The sequence below is a fragment of the Schistocerca cancellata genome, chromosome 1 (assembly GCF_023864275.1).
Source record: "Schistocerca cancellata isolate TAMUIC-IGC-003103 chromosome 1, iqSchCanc2.1, whole genome shotgun sequence".
NCBI lineage: Eukaryota > Metazoa > Arthropoda > Insecta > Orthoptera > Acrididae > Schistocerca > Schistocerca cancellata.
In genome coordinates, this window is record NC_064626.1 from 56,178,992 (window position 1) to 56,194,048 (window position 15,057).

The following is a 15,057-nucleotide window of genomic DNA, read 5'->3' on the forward strand; positions in this document are numbered from 1 at the left end:
TTGCTATAGATAGCTGTTGGTGGACTTTGGCAACTACAAGAAAATGATTAGAATCGCAGTCTCCTCCCCTGAAAGTCCTGACATTTTCTATACTGGTGTGCCATCTCCGATCTACAAGAACATGATCAATTTGGTTTAGGGTGTGTCCATCCGGAGAGACCCAAGTTGCTTTATGAATGTCCTTCCTTTTGAAATATGTGCTCTCAACAATCATGTCTTTTGAAACAGGAAGTTAATCACCCTTGTGCCATTATCATTCGAAGTGTTATGGCAACTTTATTTCCCAATTGTAGGCCGGAATGCTTCCTCCTTCCCTATCTTCGCATTAAATTCACCTACGATTAATTTTGTAACATACGAGGAGAACTCATCCCACAGTTGATCTAGTTCTTCATAAAAGCCGTCTTTAACAACCTCTTCAGTGTCCTCGGTTGGTGCGTGTACATTAACTACTACTAGTCTATTCCACCTGCCGGACAACACTATAGCTGATAGTCGGTCACTAATGACCTTATACCTCTGATTGCGTGAAGCACTTTTCTCTGTACTGTGAAACCTGTTCCGAAACTGTGAGATTCCGCACCTCCATAGAAAAATGTATAGTAACCCCTCTTTAGGCTACCCTCTCCCTGCCACCGAGTTTCTTGAATAGCTGTAGTGTCGACATCATATCTATCTAATTGGTCTAATAATGACTCGAACGTTCCTGACCAGTTCAAATTTTTAACGTTCCATGTTGCCAACCTGAAAGTTCCTTTCGGCCTTCGAAGCAGGTTCCGCCCGGAGATCCGAATGGGAACCTAGTTGACCTCCGGAATATTTTACTTCCAAGGGACCCATGCCCATTAGTGTTGCTGATTCTTGGTGAATAGATTTGATAGTAAGAGAAGAAGAAACAGGGATGGTTCATCACGCCATCGCCTGCTCCCCACTAGCTGTCCGCGACTGCTTATCGTTTTGTATTTGCAGCTACCCTTCATATCTGAAGGCCGTATCCCCTATCCACAACCTGGGGACGCGCTGTGCCTTGGTGGAAGGGGCCCACGAGACAGGTGCAAATGCCTTAAAACTGTGATAAATCGAGTATTTCAAGTAAAAAGAACTAAAAGAGATACAAAATATTTTAAGTCAGAAATATATTTCATAACAATATTTTTACACATAATTGTAACTAACAGTACTGCGTAAACCAGGTTCAGTGTCGAAAATCCCATATCTGAATGTTACCTTCACTTCCAGCCCATCAAGAGGGAGTCCACTCCTCACACAGTACCCATCAATTCACGATTCCCCTCAGATGTCTTTGGAAAATGGGCCTCCACAAAAATTCATATGGTATCTTCTCCACTAAGTTTTTATTCCATAATGAGAAGATCCAGATCTCACATGTGCTTCCTTCGAAGATTTGACTGCTGTTCGTCGAAGGAAGCACCTGAGAGATCACGACATACAGAAATAGATGGCCCCAGTATGTCAATATCGATAAATTTTGAGAGGTGCATATGTGGCCTGAAGATTGCATATTGAATTGCCGAATCTGGTAGCGAAAATAAAGTTAACTTCTAAATTTGCATGGTTTTTTGCCGAATTTCCTCCTTAAATAATAGAGCATTATGGCTTGCCTGGATCATCTCTTGCTCGGTCCACAATACAGCCATAAAATAAGGTTCGACCTAAACATGAATTAATGTATTCACAAATCTCTATATTTGTATATTCAAATTTTCTTTCTATATAGCTTTTTAAAATCCGCAGAAATAGTTCTTTTCATCCATAGTGCTTTTAAATCTTCTGTTCTGTTTAGCACTAGTTTAAAGAAAGCACTGATATTTCTGGGATTCAGTGAAACTTCTGTCTTAATTAGCTCCGAAAGCTACCTCCTGCTTACACGCAAGACTTGTGACATCAATTGGAATTTTCATGAAGTCTCTGCTACCTTTCACTTCATTGTTGTGTCTGATTTTCATCAATTTCTGATGCTAATTAAGTTGCTCTGATAGTTCCTTGTATGAAATGAAACTACTTAGATGATCATTAGAAGAAGCTTGCCATACTAATCTGCTAGACCCATCCGTCACATCGTCGAAATATGTCAGCAAACATTGGCAGCAGAATATTTATCCTTTTATCTTTCTGAGAAAGGTGCAGTACTGTTGTTGTACGTCGTTTCCTCAAAAATTCATGCTGTTCAGTTCCACATCTCCTTTCAAACGAGAGTTCCTGCAAGGAAGTAACTGCCCTCATTCGAAAGGGCTACAACAGTAGTTGTACAAAGCTGGGCTTCATACAGATTCACTGCACATGGGAAAATTACTCCACAGTAGACATCTAATGTAAGAGAAATCTACAGTGGCAGCAAACACAGCTGTTAGCGTCTATTGCCACCGATGTGCACAGTAACATGGCTACTACAGACTGGCTCCCTGTTCTGTTCGTAGTAGTGACGTCATGGTAACCACAGCAACCGAGCGTTTGAAGGTGGCCAGACATGTATGTGGCCTCCTCGCACGACCTCCGGGCAGCCCCCACTCGGTCTTTGCAGGCAGGTATGTTCCGTCAAGCAGTGGCTTTTGTACACCCACCAAATGAGCAAGCACTGGCGCAGTGTTCGGGCTGTGAATGGGCGTTTTTAGATTAGGTCCCGGGTTTCCTCCCCTCCTCTGATCAGGTGCCACTGATAGGAAGCAGAACACATTCGTGGATTCGCGGAATAACGTCATGAAACGAAGTCAATATTTGTAGCTTACTCTACTGGAAACCGTCAGCGATTATTAGAGAAATTATTTTCACCAACCCCTACTGCTTACTAAAAGAAGGTACACTAGGCGGCCTTATGAGCTAAAACCAACTGCAGATAAACTTCATAGGGCAAAGTTAACCATCATTACAGTGACAAAGAAAATACCCTGCTGTAATGCAAATGGAGACTATCGTTTTTCTAGATATAATATTTTAGACACTCTGAATGTATTGTACAGTCGCATAGCCGCAAAAATACGCGACAAAGACTGACTAAACTTTTTATTACTGAGCCATAAGAAAACAGTCTGTACCTTGAAAAGCAATAGAGTTCTAATCGTCACTCCATACCTCGATAACTCTTGCACCGTTTATTAACAGATCACCTCAGTATGTTAACCAACAAGAATAGCATGACTGATGCTTTTTACGAATAAGCTATCCAAAGCTTTACCGTGTGTCTGTTTTTAAAGGAACTATAAACAGCAAAGTACAGTATACTGCTCGCTGCACGTCTAGATACAGAACTCACACTCAAAATACATCTAATATGCAAACATAAGATTATCACGAACACATATGAAGTTTTTGTGGCCCAGCAACTGCTTGCATAACAAAAATATCGATAGTGAACAACCTGGCTTCTATAGAAGAGGTCGGTGACCCATGATCATACGATGAATGTAGATTATGAGGTAGCCACTTTTAATGCCAGTGACGGAAGGAAATTTTGACAGCAGTCTCGAGCCGCGAAAGAAAATGAGAGGTGGGGACGTAAAGATCCAGATCATTAGACAGTATAACAGTGGCTTGATTAAATTCCAAACCTCCAAACCTATCGAAAGTCTCTCATGTTATGATGACATGTGGCACAGTCGCTAATGGTTGGTCGGTTTGGGGAAGGAGACCAGACAGCGTGGTCATCGGTCTCATCGGATTAGGGAAGGATAGGGAAGGAAGTCGGCCGTGCCCTTTCAGAGGAACCATCCCGGTATTTGCCTGGAGTGATTTAGGGAAATCACGGAAAACCTAAATCAGGATGGCCGGACGCGGGATTGAACCGTCGTCCTCCGGAATGCGAGTCCAGTGTCTAACCACTGCGCCACCCCGCTCGGTTACAGTTGCTAATGACCAGGGACTTAACGCCCGATGATATCCTTGGTGCAACTATAGAGGAGAACTTTGTAAGCCCACACCAGGTTTCATCTTCAACCTAGTCTTTGTATCACCATTAGCAGCAAAATGAATCTCCAAACACATTCATCATACTCATCTACACATTACTGATACAGGGTGTTTCAAAAATGACCGGTATATTTGAAACGGCAATAAAAACTAAACGAGCAGCGATAGAAATACACCGTTTGTTGCAATATGCTTGGGACAACAGTACATTTTCAGGCGGACAAACTTTCGAAATTACAGTAGTTACAATTTTCAACAACAGATGGCGCTGCAAGTGATGTGAAAGATATAGAAGACAACGCAGTCTGTGGGTGCGCCAATCTGTACGTCGTCTTTCTGCTGTAAGCGTGTGCTGTTCACAACGTGCAAGTGTGCTGTAGACAACATGGTTTATTCCTTAGAACAAAGGATTTTTCTGGTGTTGGAATTCCACCGCCTAGAACACAGTGTTGTTGCAACAACACGAAGTTTTCAACGGAGGTTTAATGTAACCAAAGGACCGAAAAGCGATACAATAAAGGATCTGTTTGAAAAATTTCAACGGACTGGGAACGTGACGGATGAACGTGCTGGAAAGGTAGGGCGACCGCGTACGGCAACCACAGAGTGCAACGCGCAGCTAGTGCAGCAAGTGATCCAACAGCGGCCTCGGGTTTCCGTTCGCCGTGTTGCAGCTGCGGTCCAAATGACGCCAACGTCCACGTATCGTCTCATGCGCCAGAGTTTACACCTCTATCCATACAAAATTCAAACGCGGCAACCCCTCAGCGCCGCTACCATTGCTGCACCAGAGACATTCGCTAACGATTTAGTGCACAGGATTGATGACGGCGATATGCATGTGGGCAGCATTTGGTTTACTGACGAAGCTTATTTTTACCTGGACGGCTTCGTCAATAAACAGAACTGGCGCATATGGGGAACCGAAAAGCCCCATGTTGCAGTCCCATCGTCCCTGCATCCTCAAAAAGTACTGGTCTGGGCCACCATTTCTTCCAAAGGAATCATTGGCCCATTTTTCAGATCCGAAACGATTACTGCATCACGCTATCTGGACATTCTTCGTGAATTTGTGGCGGTACAAACTGCCTTAGACGACACTGCGAACACCTCGTGGTTTATGCAAGATGGTGCCCGGCCACATCGCACGGCCGACGTCTTTAATTTCCTGAATGAATATTTCGATGATCGTGTGATTGCTTTGGGCTATCCGAAACATACCGGAGGCGGCGTGGATTGGCCTCCCTATTCGCCAGACATGAACCCCTGTGACTTCTTTCTGTGGGGACACTTGAAAGACCAGGTGTACCTCCAGAATCCAGAAACAATTGAACAGCTGAAGCTGTACATCTCATCTGCATGTGAAGCCATTCCGCCAGATACGTTGTCAAAGGTTTCGGGTAATTTCATTCAGAGACTACGCCATATTATTGCTACGCATGGTGGATATGTCGAAAATATCGTACTATAGAGTTTTCCAGACCGCAGCGCCATCTGTTGTTGAAAATTGTAACTACTGTAATTTCGAAAGTTTGTCTGCCGGAAAATGTACTGTTGTCCCAAGCATACTGCAACAAACGGTGTATTTCTATCGCTGTTCGTTTAGTTTTTATTTTCGTTTCAAATATACCGGTCATTTTTGAAACATCCTGTATATTCGGGATGTAAACAGTTAAGCACTAACGATGATGACGATTTCCAAATAATGCTATATACAATGTATCAATAAGACAGTTACAGTTGATTTAAATATGTGTCTTATTTCATCTTTTGCATTGTCCACTTACGAGTATGTTCCGCACAATTACTAGCTAAATATTTACTTCGCCATCTCTTGATTACCCAGAAAATCAAAAAATTGGTCATTATATAATTGTTACAAGAGGATATGTCTCACTTAAAAATCAAATCATTAGATTAACTGGCTGTCAAACGAGTTACCTATGTGCTCTGTAACTATTGTTTTGCACTCTGTTAAACATTTATATATATATAAGTATTATCTTGACATGGCTCTGATATTTTGTGAAATAGCATTTTGACAGTGCCGACGACGTAAATATGGTTCACGAAACGGAAACTAATCATCAAGTAAATAAAAGTGAAATTTGCAATTTTGGCCCTTTTTCTGTTGTAATGTTAAACGTCAGGCCTGTAATGAATTAAATACTAAGGCGCATTAACAATTTGATTCCTTTTTTTGTTTGATAAATACAATCGGCAAAATCTCTGAAAGACAAGTTCCCCAGTACTATGAGTGTTAGGCTGATGAACAAAACTCGAACACCGTTCTGTAATAAAAAAGAGAGAATTACGCGCCTGACTACACCGCCGGTGAAATGAAGGATTTAATACGGAGTAACGATGGAAGGTATATTTGTGTTAATAGGTGAAAGATAAACGCTGAAAATCTTATCCTATACACAGCTGTGAATAGTTGTGACGTGGTCCATTACGTTTCAGCCACCTGCAGGTCTCGATGGGGGATGTGCAAAGAGACGGTACAAGAATAACTCTCCTATATTATACACCATGTATTTATCGATTCGTAATGCTGCGTTGCACCCATGTATTTACACGACATTTTTTTTCTAAAGATTTATTTCCCGTATTTATTCCAGGGAAGGGGAACAGAGATTCTTTTTGAGTGCAGCGTCCAGTACGCGTGCAGTAGTGCACAGCTACAGCACTTTTCAACGAGAGCACCTGTGCACGAAAACTGACGTGAATCGTTCAGACGCGGCCCTTTTTCGGTTATGCATGGATCAGCAGAGCTCGAGCTACCGTTCCAGAGGGAAGCATGGAAATATCTAAAATTCTCTTTGAAAAACGCTCGGCATCATAAGCAGAGGAGTGTTCGTGTCTCAAAAGAGAGAGAGAGGACTGTACTGAAATACGATGAACGTACTATTGCGTCATTGCCAGGCGCTCGGCGTATTTCCGTCTGCTCTCTACCTAAAAAACATACAGGTGTGCTACATTCACTTGACGGACATGCATATGTTACGCAAAAATACTGCTGTATCATTTATCGTTATGCAACTCCTGTGGGGGGATTAGTTTCAAATTAATAGATCTCAAACCGATTAGATGCTCTCTGACCTGCTAACAAGAAGAGATCAGAAGATATTGTTCATATTTTTACATCCACATTTCAGCCTCCTGCCCTTATTTACCACTGTAGTTCATACACATTTATGATATGACTGACTTGCTCCAGAGATCACATCTGTAGCTAGCATATTTATTCGAACAATGATCATGTGTTCTCTCAATCAGAGAGATACTTTCAGACAATTATAGATAAAAAGATAAAATTCTGCTCGTTGATATGCACATCAATTTAGAACGGCTGGACCAATATGGATATTTTTGTTATGTTCGTTATAGCCCGAATAAGCATATTGGGGTAACAGGAACTGGGAAAGTCAGCCAGAAAAATGCAAAATTCGAGAGAACATCATTTTGCTATGGATTTTTATAAGCTCAAGATCATAACGTACAATTTGAACGACGGAAATTGGTAACTCTTCCTTTGTTTTATTCTTTGTGGTTGTGGAAAATTTTTCAGAAAAAATCGAAGCAATTACGAAGAGAATTCGGACTAACTGCAAAAATCACAATTGATCTATCAGTTTCAACCAAACGTGGTACATATTTTACTACCTACCGAAAAAAAAATACTGTGGAGTCAGAACCAGTGATGTCCTATTGGGTAAGGGTAATACAATATAGGGATAACAGGGGGACGAAGTGATGGGCAGACAAAGATGCATGAGGCGGACGCAGAAATGGGGAAGAGGGAGTTAAGCACAGAGAGGGGATGGGGAAATAGACAGAAAAATAGACGAGGAGCAGTTGGACAATGAGAAGAGGGAAGAGGAGATGGACAAAAGAAGGAAAGAGATGATGGACAGAGACATGGGGAAGGAGGAGATGGATTGAGACGAAGGGCAGGAGGAGGTGGACAGAGACAGAAGGAAACGGACAGAGAGAGGATGTAGAATATGGAGAGTGAGAGGAGAGGAGGAGATAGGCAGAACGTGAGGAAGGCGGAAATGGACTGAGACAGATGCAGGAGGAAGCGGACAGAGGTAGGAGAAGGAAACGGACAGAGAGAGGAAGAAGCATTTGTACAGTGATAGGGGAGTAGGAGATAGACCGTAGGTGGGGAAAGAGGGGATGGACTGACACAGTTGGCAGGAAGAGGTAGACAGACATAGGAGAAGGAAGTTGGAAAAAGAGAAGGAGAAGAATATTGGCAGTGAGAGGAGAGGAGTAGATAGGCAGAGGCGGGGGGGGGGGGGGGGAAGGAGGGGATGGACTGAGACAGAGGGCAGGAGTAGGTGGACAGAGACAGGAGAAGGAAACAGACCGAGAGAGGATGAAGAATATGGACAGTTGAGGGAAGAGGAGGAGATAGGCAGGATGTGGGGAAGGAGGAGATGGACTGGGACAGAGGGCAGGAGGAGGTGGATAGTGACAGGAGAAGGAAACGAACCGAGGAGGAGGAAGAATATGGACAGTGAGAGGGGAGTAGGAGATAGAAAGAAAGAGGGGAAGGAGGAGGTGGACTGAGACAGAGGGCAGGAGGAGGTGGACAGGGATACGAGAGGGAATCAGACACAGAGAGGAAGAAAAATATGGACAGTGAGAGGAGAGGCGGAATTAGTCAGAGGGTGGGGAAGGAGGAGATGGACAGAGACAGATTGCAGGAGGAAATGGAGAGAGCTAGGAGAAGGAAATGGACAGAGAGAGGAAGAAGATCATGGACAGTGAGAGGAGAGGAGTAGATATGCAGAAGGTGGGGATGGAAGAGATGGAACGAGACAGAGTGCAGGAGGATGTGGAGAGAGCTAGGAGAAGGAAACGGACAGAGAGAGGAAGAAGAATATGGACAGTGAGAGGAGAGGACAAGATAGACAGAAGGTGCGGAAGGAGGAGATGGACTAAGACAGAGGGCAGGAGGAAGCGGACAGAGGTAGGAGAAGGAAACGGACAGAGAGAGGAAGAAGACTATGGACAGTGAGAGGAGAGGAGGAGATAGACAGACGGTGGGGGAGAAGGAGATGCAGAGGGCAGGATGAGGTGGAGAGAGCTAGGAGAAGGAAATGGACAGCGAGAGGAAGAAGAATATGGGCAGTGAGAGAGAGGAGGAGATAGACAGACAATGGGGTAGGAGAAGATGGACTGAGGCAGAGTGCAGGAGGAGGTGTACAGGGAAAGGAGAATGACAGAGAGAGGAAGAAGGAGATGGACAGTGAGAGGATAGTAGGAGATAGACAGAGGTTAGACAAAGAAGGGCCGAGCAGATAGACATAGATCAGTAGCAGGTAGGAGGAGAGGGGAGTAGCAGATGGGCAGAGAGAGGGAGGGTTTGGAGAATTGGAATGACTGGAGACGGAGAGATTAATAGACAGAGAGGTAAGGAGATGTACTGATAGAATATGAATAAATACATACGTGGACAATGCCACATACTGAACTAGTTATGTAATATTAAGAAGAGAAAATGTTGGAAGAATAACAGTACAAGAGTTAAATTTATTTTGGAAACACCACGTAACTGTTTGTGTCAGGTCAAAATCATACAGAGTCATTTCAAAAACCACATCCTATCTTTTTATGTGGATAAGTCCATTACCATAGACACGTTACTAATGCTGTGAAATTAATTAGCTTGACTTCGACAATGTGTCTGCTTATTCTAGGAGAGGGATACGAGGCAGACCTTTGGACACACAAAGAGGTAAAGTAGCAATAGTAAAACTTACAGACTTTTCTTTACAATTTTGCAAGGAACCATGCTGACAGAAGCAATAACAGGAAGTAATTATCTTATTGTGTTGAACTAATTTTCATGTCACTGATTGTGCCGCAGCTGTGGAGTAACTCCCTTGACGAGGCTTCGATGACTTCCTTGTGCCGTGTTCACGGCATATTCGTTTTTTCACACCCCGTCCGCCGATTCACCAAATGCGCTGACTTTTAAGAGGGTGCTCGCGAATGCTATTATGTACGACGATGCGTGCCCATTAATGGCGACCCTTGGTCTAGAGTGCGCGGGACACATAAAATACTGCTGACAGTAAACTCTGAACAAATACAAAGAATGCTGGCGCACATAACCGCAGACTATGACTTCGAAAACTTCAGTAAATGATTTTCTTCTTCAGAAGAAATAGTGACTTTGTCAGATTAAATCTGAACAAGTAGGAAGTAGTAAAAAGACTTTAACTAATCATACCAAACTCATAACTAATGCATTGAATTTTGCACACTTTTATCATGAAAAACTTTGCGAATATCGTGTGCTATTTATCTGACATCAAATGTGCAGTAGAAACAATTTTTAGTTTGGCAAGGAACAGCTATGTGTATTTCTTAGCAATGTGAATTGTTATCAGATTGATGTTTACTGCTGAGATCCCTACGTTATAACAAACCATTCTTTGCTGTACTTCAGAAAACATGAATTCGAGATTTCTTGTTCTCATGATAACAACAGATTCAATTGGAACAGGCGAATAGACAACGTACTTTAGACATACGGAATTTAATATAACAGACGAAAACTTACTTGTAGTCAGGTGGACACAAGGTTACATACGTCGACTGAAGAGTATCCACACATAAAAGATTTCATTTCCTCTTTCCATATACATACAAACTATTCCACAACATGATGTCTTTTACATAGTGTGTACTTCTTAGAAGCAAACAAAAAAACAAGATAGCACACATCAAATAAATCTTCCATGTATTTATAGCCACAGACTACTCAAGTATTTTTTTTTCTGGAAAGAAAAACTCTTGGGCAGTTGGTTCGTCTTCTTTGCGTATTTTGCCGCTTTCTCCACATGCAAACGTTTCAAACCCCACCACGTATTGGCACTGCAAATGGACGATCAAATTTTCGCCATTTATTTGCTCCTGGGCACTTTCCACAAATACACAGGATTGAAACCAGTCTCACCTGAGCAGCTTCTTCATGCGAGAAATGAACCCACCTTTCTGTTCTGGTATTAATTCAAGCAGTACGTGCTACACATTTCTGCCTTACTGTTACGGACCAAAACTGTACGATTCCCATAAACAGTTACAGACATAAAAGTTATAAAACGTAATGCAATACTGATGTTTCTTGTGTAATTACTTACTGAACCTAAATGCAGATACCACAAGCAATGCAGCACTATTATTATGGTTTAGACTTTTTGATGATAGGAGGCATACTAGATTTTTTATTTGTGTTAGGGACTGAAAATCTACGAAGTCAATATAATACGTAAGAGCTTCTTTAATTACACAGATCACTAGTTTCGGCCAACAATCCAGCCATCTTCAGATCGTATAACATTCTTGATTAATTTTGACGCCATTACAGCTCACGCATCGCTAAGATCTTTCTGGGAAAGTCCACACATGACATAATTAAAAAGAACTTTACATCTTTAGTGACCAATTTAATTGAACGATAGTCTCAAAACAATGTACAGATATTCTTATTTTAAGAAAGATTTGAACGGTGTGTGAAAATGTCACTGCACCAACACTAATCAATCATATTTTAAGCTCTGAAGATGGGTATATTGTTAGCTGAAACTAATTATTAATCGAAATAAGGAAGATTTCATAGACAATCTTGACTTAGTGGGTTTTCAATCCTGACACTCAGTCACACTGAAGATTCTATAGTGTGACTAAAATAACTTCAGGATTAACATTTCAGCGGTCCAGGTGGTAGGGAGCTGCCCGCAAGCTAATCACAGCTCTTCCTGGACCACTACGTGCTCGCTGCACTATGTTGTACGGACACGCAGAGCCAATACTAGAGGCGCTTACTGCACGCTGCCACTGCAATCTGTCAATCGCAAAAGCTATATTATTGAAGTAAGAGGCAGAAAGCCCCGTGTTTATCCTCAAACCCTCTCGAATATGTGATCTTTCGTATCAAGGTTGTAGGTTTACATTCTCAGTAGATCATTTATTAGTGCAGTTCCCATATATTATTAGGAACAGAATAATGTTTCATAGTGGAAATGAATGACACTCAGATCCTAATTTCAAACTTGTATGGCAAGTTCAGGTTAAACACCAATGGCAACAGCGAATTTATTGCTGAAATGAATTTAATGACATCAAATTAGTTTACTACAAATCACAAACAAGAAGTAATCTGTGTAAAGCTAAGATTGAAAAGAACATTGTAGCCGGATGCTTTTTTAGGTTATCTGCGTTTGGAACTGTAGAGGCAGAGGGCATCAGAAACTACGTAACAAATATAATGAGCAAGTTTGAAACTATTTCCTTCACTCATGAAAATAGTCTTTTGTAAACTTCTTGCACAGACATCTGTGTTCAGTAGTAACATGTTGTGCCGACTGTTTCAGTTTGTGTCGCTCAGTACATGGCAGTGGTAGCTTATGGACCTCTGGTGAGTTCTGGTCGCTTCAAGCCATTAGAACAGCCCGCTATACTGGCCCATGCAGGCGATCGTGCCCGAGTATGCTCTGTAGTTCGGGGTGGTTGCGACGAAGGGTCATTGCAGTTTGGAGGCGGTGGTAACAGCTGGACATCCGGTGCGATTGTATCAGCTATTTAGCATGGTTGGTAATAGGCAACATTTTCATTTCAGTGCTTTGATGTTCAATCATAAGACCAATGTTTCTCATTCTTGTGATTGGATTCCATTCTGATTATCTTGTTTTCTTGCCTCAGAGTTACATTGCGTTACGAAATTGATTGTGAGGACATGAAAATCTCTATAATCAGGCCTATTATCAATAAATCAGGATTTAGCCTCAACTTCTTATCTTAGTAGACTAGTTCATAGCATAGTTGACTCCATGCACATTGTAGCCCCCAGCCAAGAGCTTTCGTTCATATGAAAGGTATGATTGACTATTACTGTATGATAATTTAATGTATTTCACTCTGTGTTAGAGTGACATCATGTAGTACTTTCATGTTTTGAGGTTCAACAGCTGTCCATGGCTAACATATGTGAAGGATTTGGCAAGGAACAGTACGAGTACATTTTTCATTGAAAACAAGAAGTTGCTATTATGTGTGAACTGCCCACATAGGCAGTGGTCTATGGTTATTACATATAAACATGAACCACTCTCATTACATCACATAGAGTGAATGTGTAACAACACTAGCTGGTTCCATTGCTTTGTCTCTGTTAGACGATGGGAAGAAATTTTTGATTTTTCTGAGTAGCTTGTGATTTTGAGAAGTCGGTGTTGATAATATTAGTTGAGAGCTTACAGATTTCACTGCTTTGTCTTGTTAATAATAGGCAGTATTTAAAGTGAGACAAAATGTAATGTTATGTCATACAATACTGGGATTTCTAGAATGCAAAACAGAACAGAACCTTCATGAACAATGTGCACAACAGGAAAATAGGGAGACGAAACGTATTCAATATAAGTACCGAATACTGAAGGAAACTCCCTACACAATAATTTCAACAATTTAGTGACCAGTTCAACGTCTTTAAAACTTAAAAAATATTAATAAATTTTCATCAATATCTACACAAAATGTTGTCATAGGTTAAGGAGTGTATGTGCAGTGTAACAAATGTACACTTTATCACAAGGTATTGCGTACTACTGAAGGACTGTAACACAGACAGGTACAACACCCAGTGCAGAATGCCTCATCAACAGTCCACAACTTCCAAAGTAGAATGTATTTTCACTAAAAGAAACAATGACAAGAAATGTTAGCACGCTGTAACCTCAAAATGTAACAGAATACTTAAACATATAACTTTGATAAAAAAAAACACCCTTCTGTTTTGCATTCCAGAAAGGCTTTCACTTTCACTAATAATGTTTTAACAGCTGATGAAATGTGAGACCTTTAATTTGCTTCATGTTTCACGCAAACACTACTAACTCTCAGACAGCATGGTAAAACGATAGCTTAGCTTGATGTACTCATACACATGAAAAAGTTTCACTTCTTTATGTTACTTTGGGTGAAACTTAGTTTGTGTTGTAGAATTTATGTAACGTATTTCCCTGATGATATTTCTGGGACACCGATCCCACGACCACATTGATCTATAAATAAAGGATAGTCCTTATTCGTCGATGCTGACGTTAATCGTTTTGGTTACAGAACGAAGTTATATAATTAGGAAAATTTCACAAGCAAGTTTTCACACCAGGTTGTAATGACCACCAGAACAGATTACAATTTTTTTTTTCAATGAAGTAGTGGATGATGATTAAAGTGCCACGTTAAAACGGCAGTTCCATTTCTGTTACAGTATGTTTCTTTCACTCGCAAAACTCGCCCTTACCAAGTTTCCACCCCTGCATTCAGTAGCGGTATATTGTGCAGACTCAGTTTATGTCTCTTTAGGCCGCAGCTCGTGGTCGTGCGGTAGCGTTCTCGCTTCCCGCGCCCGGGTTCGATTCCCGGCGGGGTCAGGGATTTTCTATGCCTCGTGATGACTGGGTGTTGTGTGCTGACCTCAGGTTAGTTAGGTTTAAGTAGTTCTAAGTTCTAGGGGACTGATTATCACAGATGTTAAGTACCATAGTGCTCAGAGCCATTTGAACCATTTTGTCTCTTAAGGATACCGAAGTGGTAGGGTATGTGCCTCTAGCGAGTTCGGGTCCCTTCCACCCATTCATAATAGCGGGCTGTATTGTTCATGCTGCCGATTGGATCCGAGTACACTATGTGTTTCGATGTCGCTGCATTGATCCGTCGTTGCAATTTAAAAATGGTGTCTGCTGATAGTCTTGGAAGGATTGTTTCAGATGTTTGCCATGGTCGTTAATAGGTAGCTTTTTGAGTCATTTCAGTAATGTGTTATCCGCATTTGCACAGTTTTTTACCATTATTTCCGATGTTGAATTTGTGATGAAATGCAAAAGAGATCTTGTAATTAGACGTGAGATGATACAGAGTCTCAGGGCTCGCTTGTTTTTCGCCATTTGGAAACTGATTACTGAATCGTTACAGAATCGGGTCACAGTTGTTTAATCTGAAGTGTTACGCTCTTAGTGTTGTCCGTCTTTGGTGCACTTTTGATTATTCAGTGTGGTACTGTATTTAATGCACGAAAAAATTTAAATCTTTGTCATTATTAGAATATCGAAT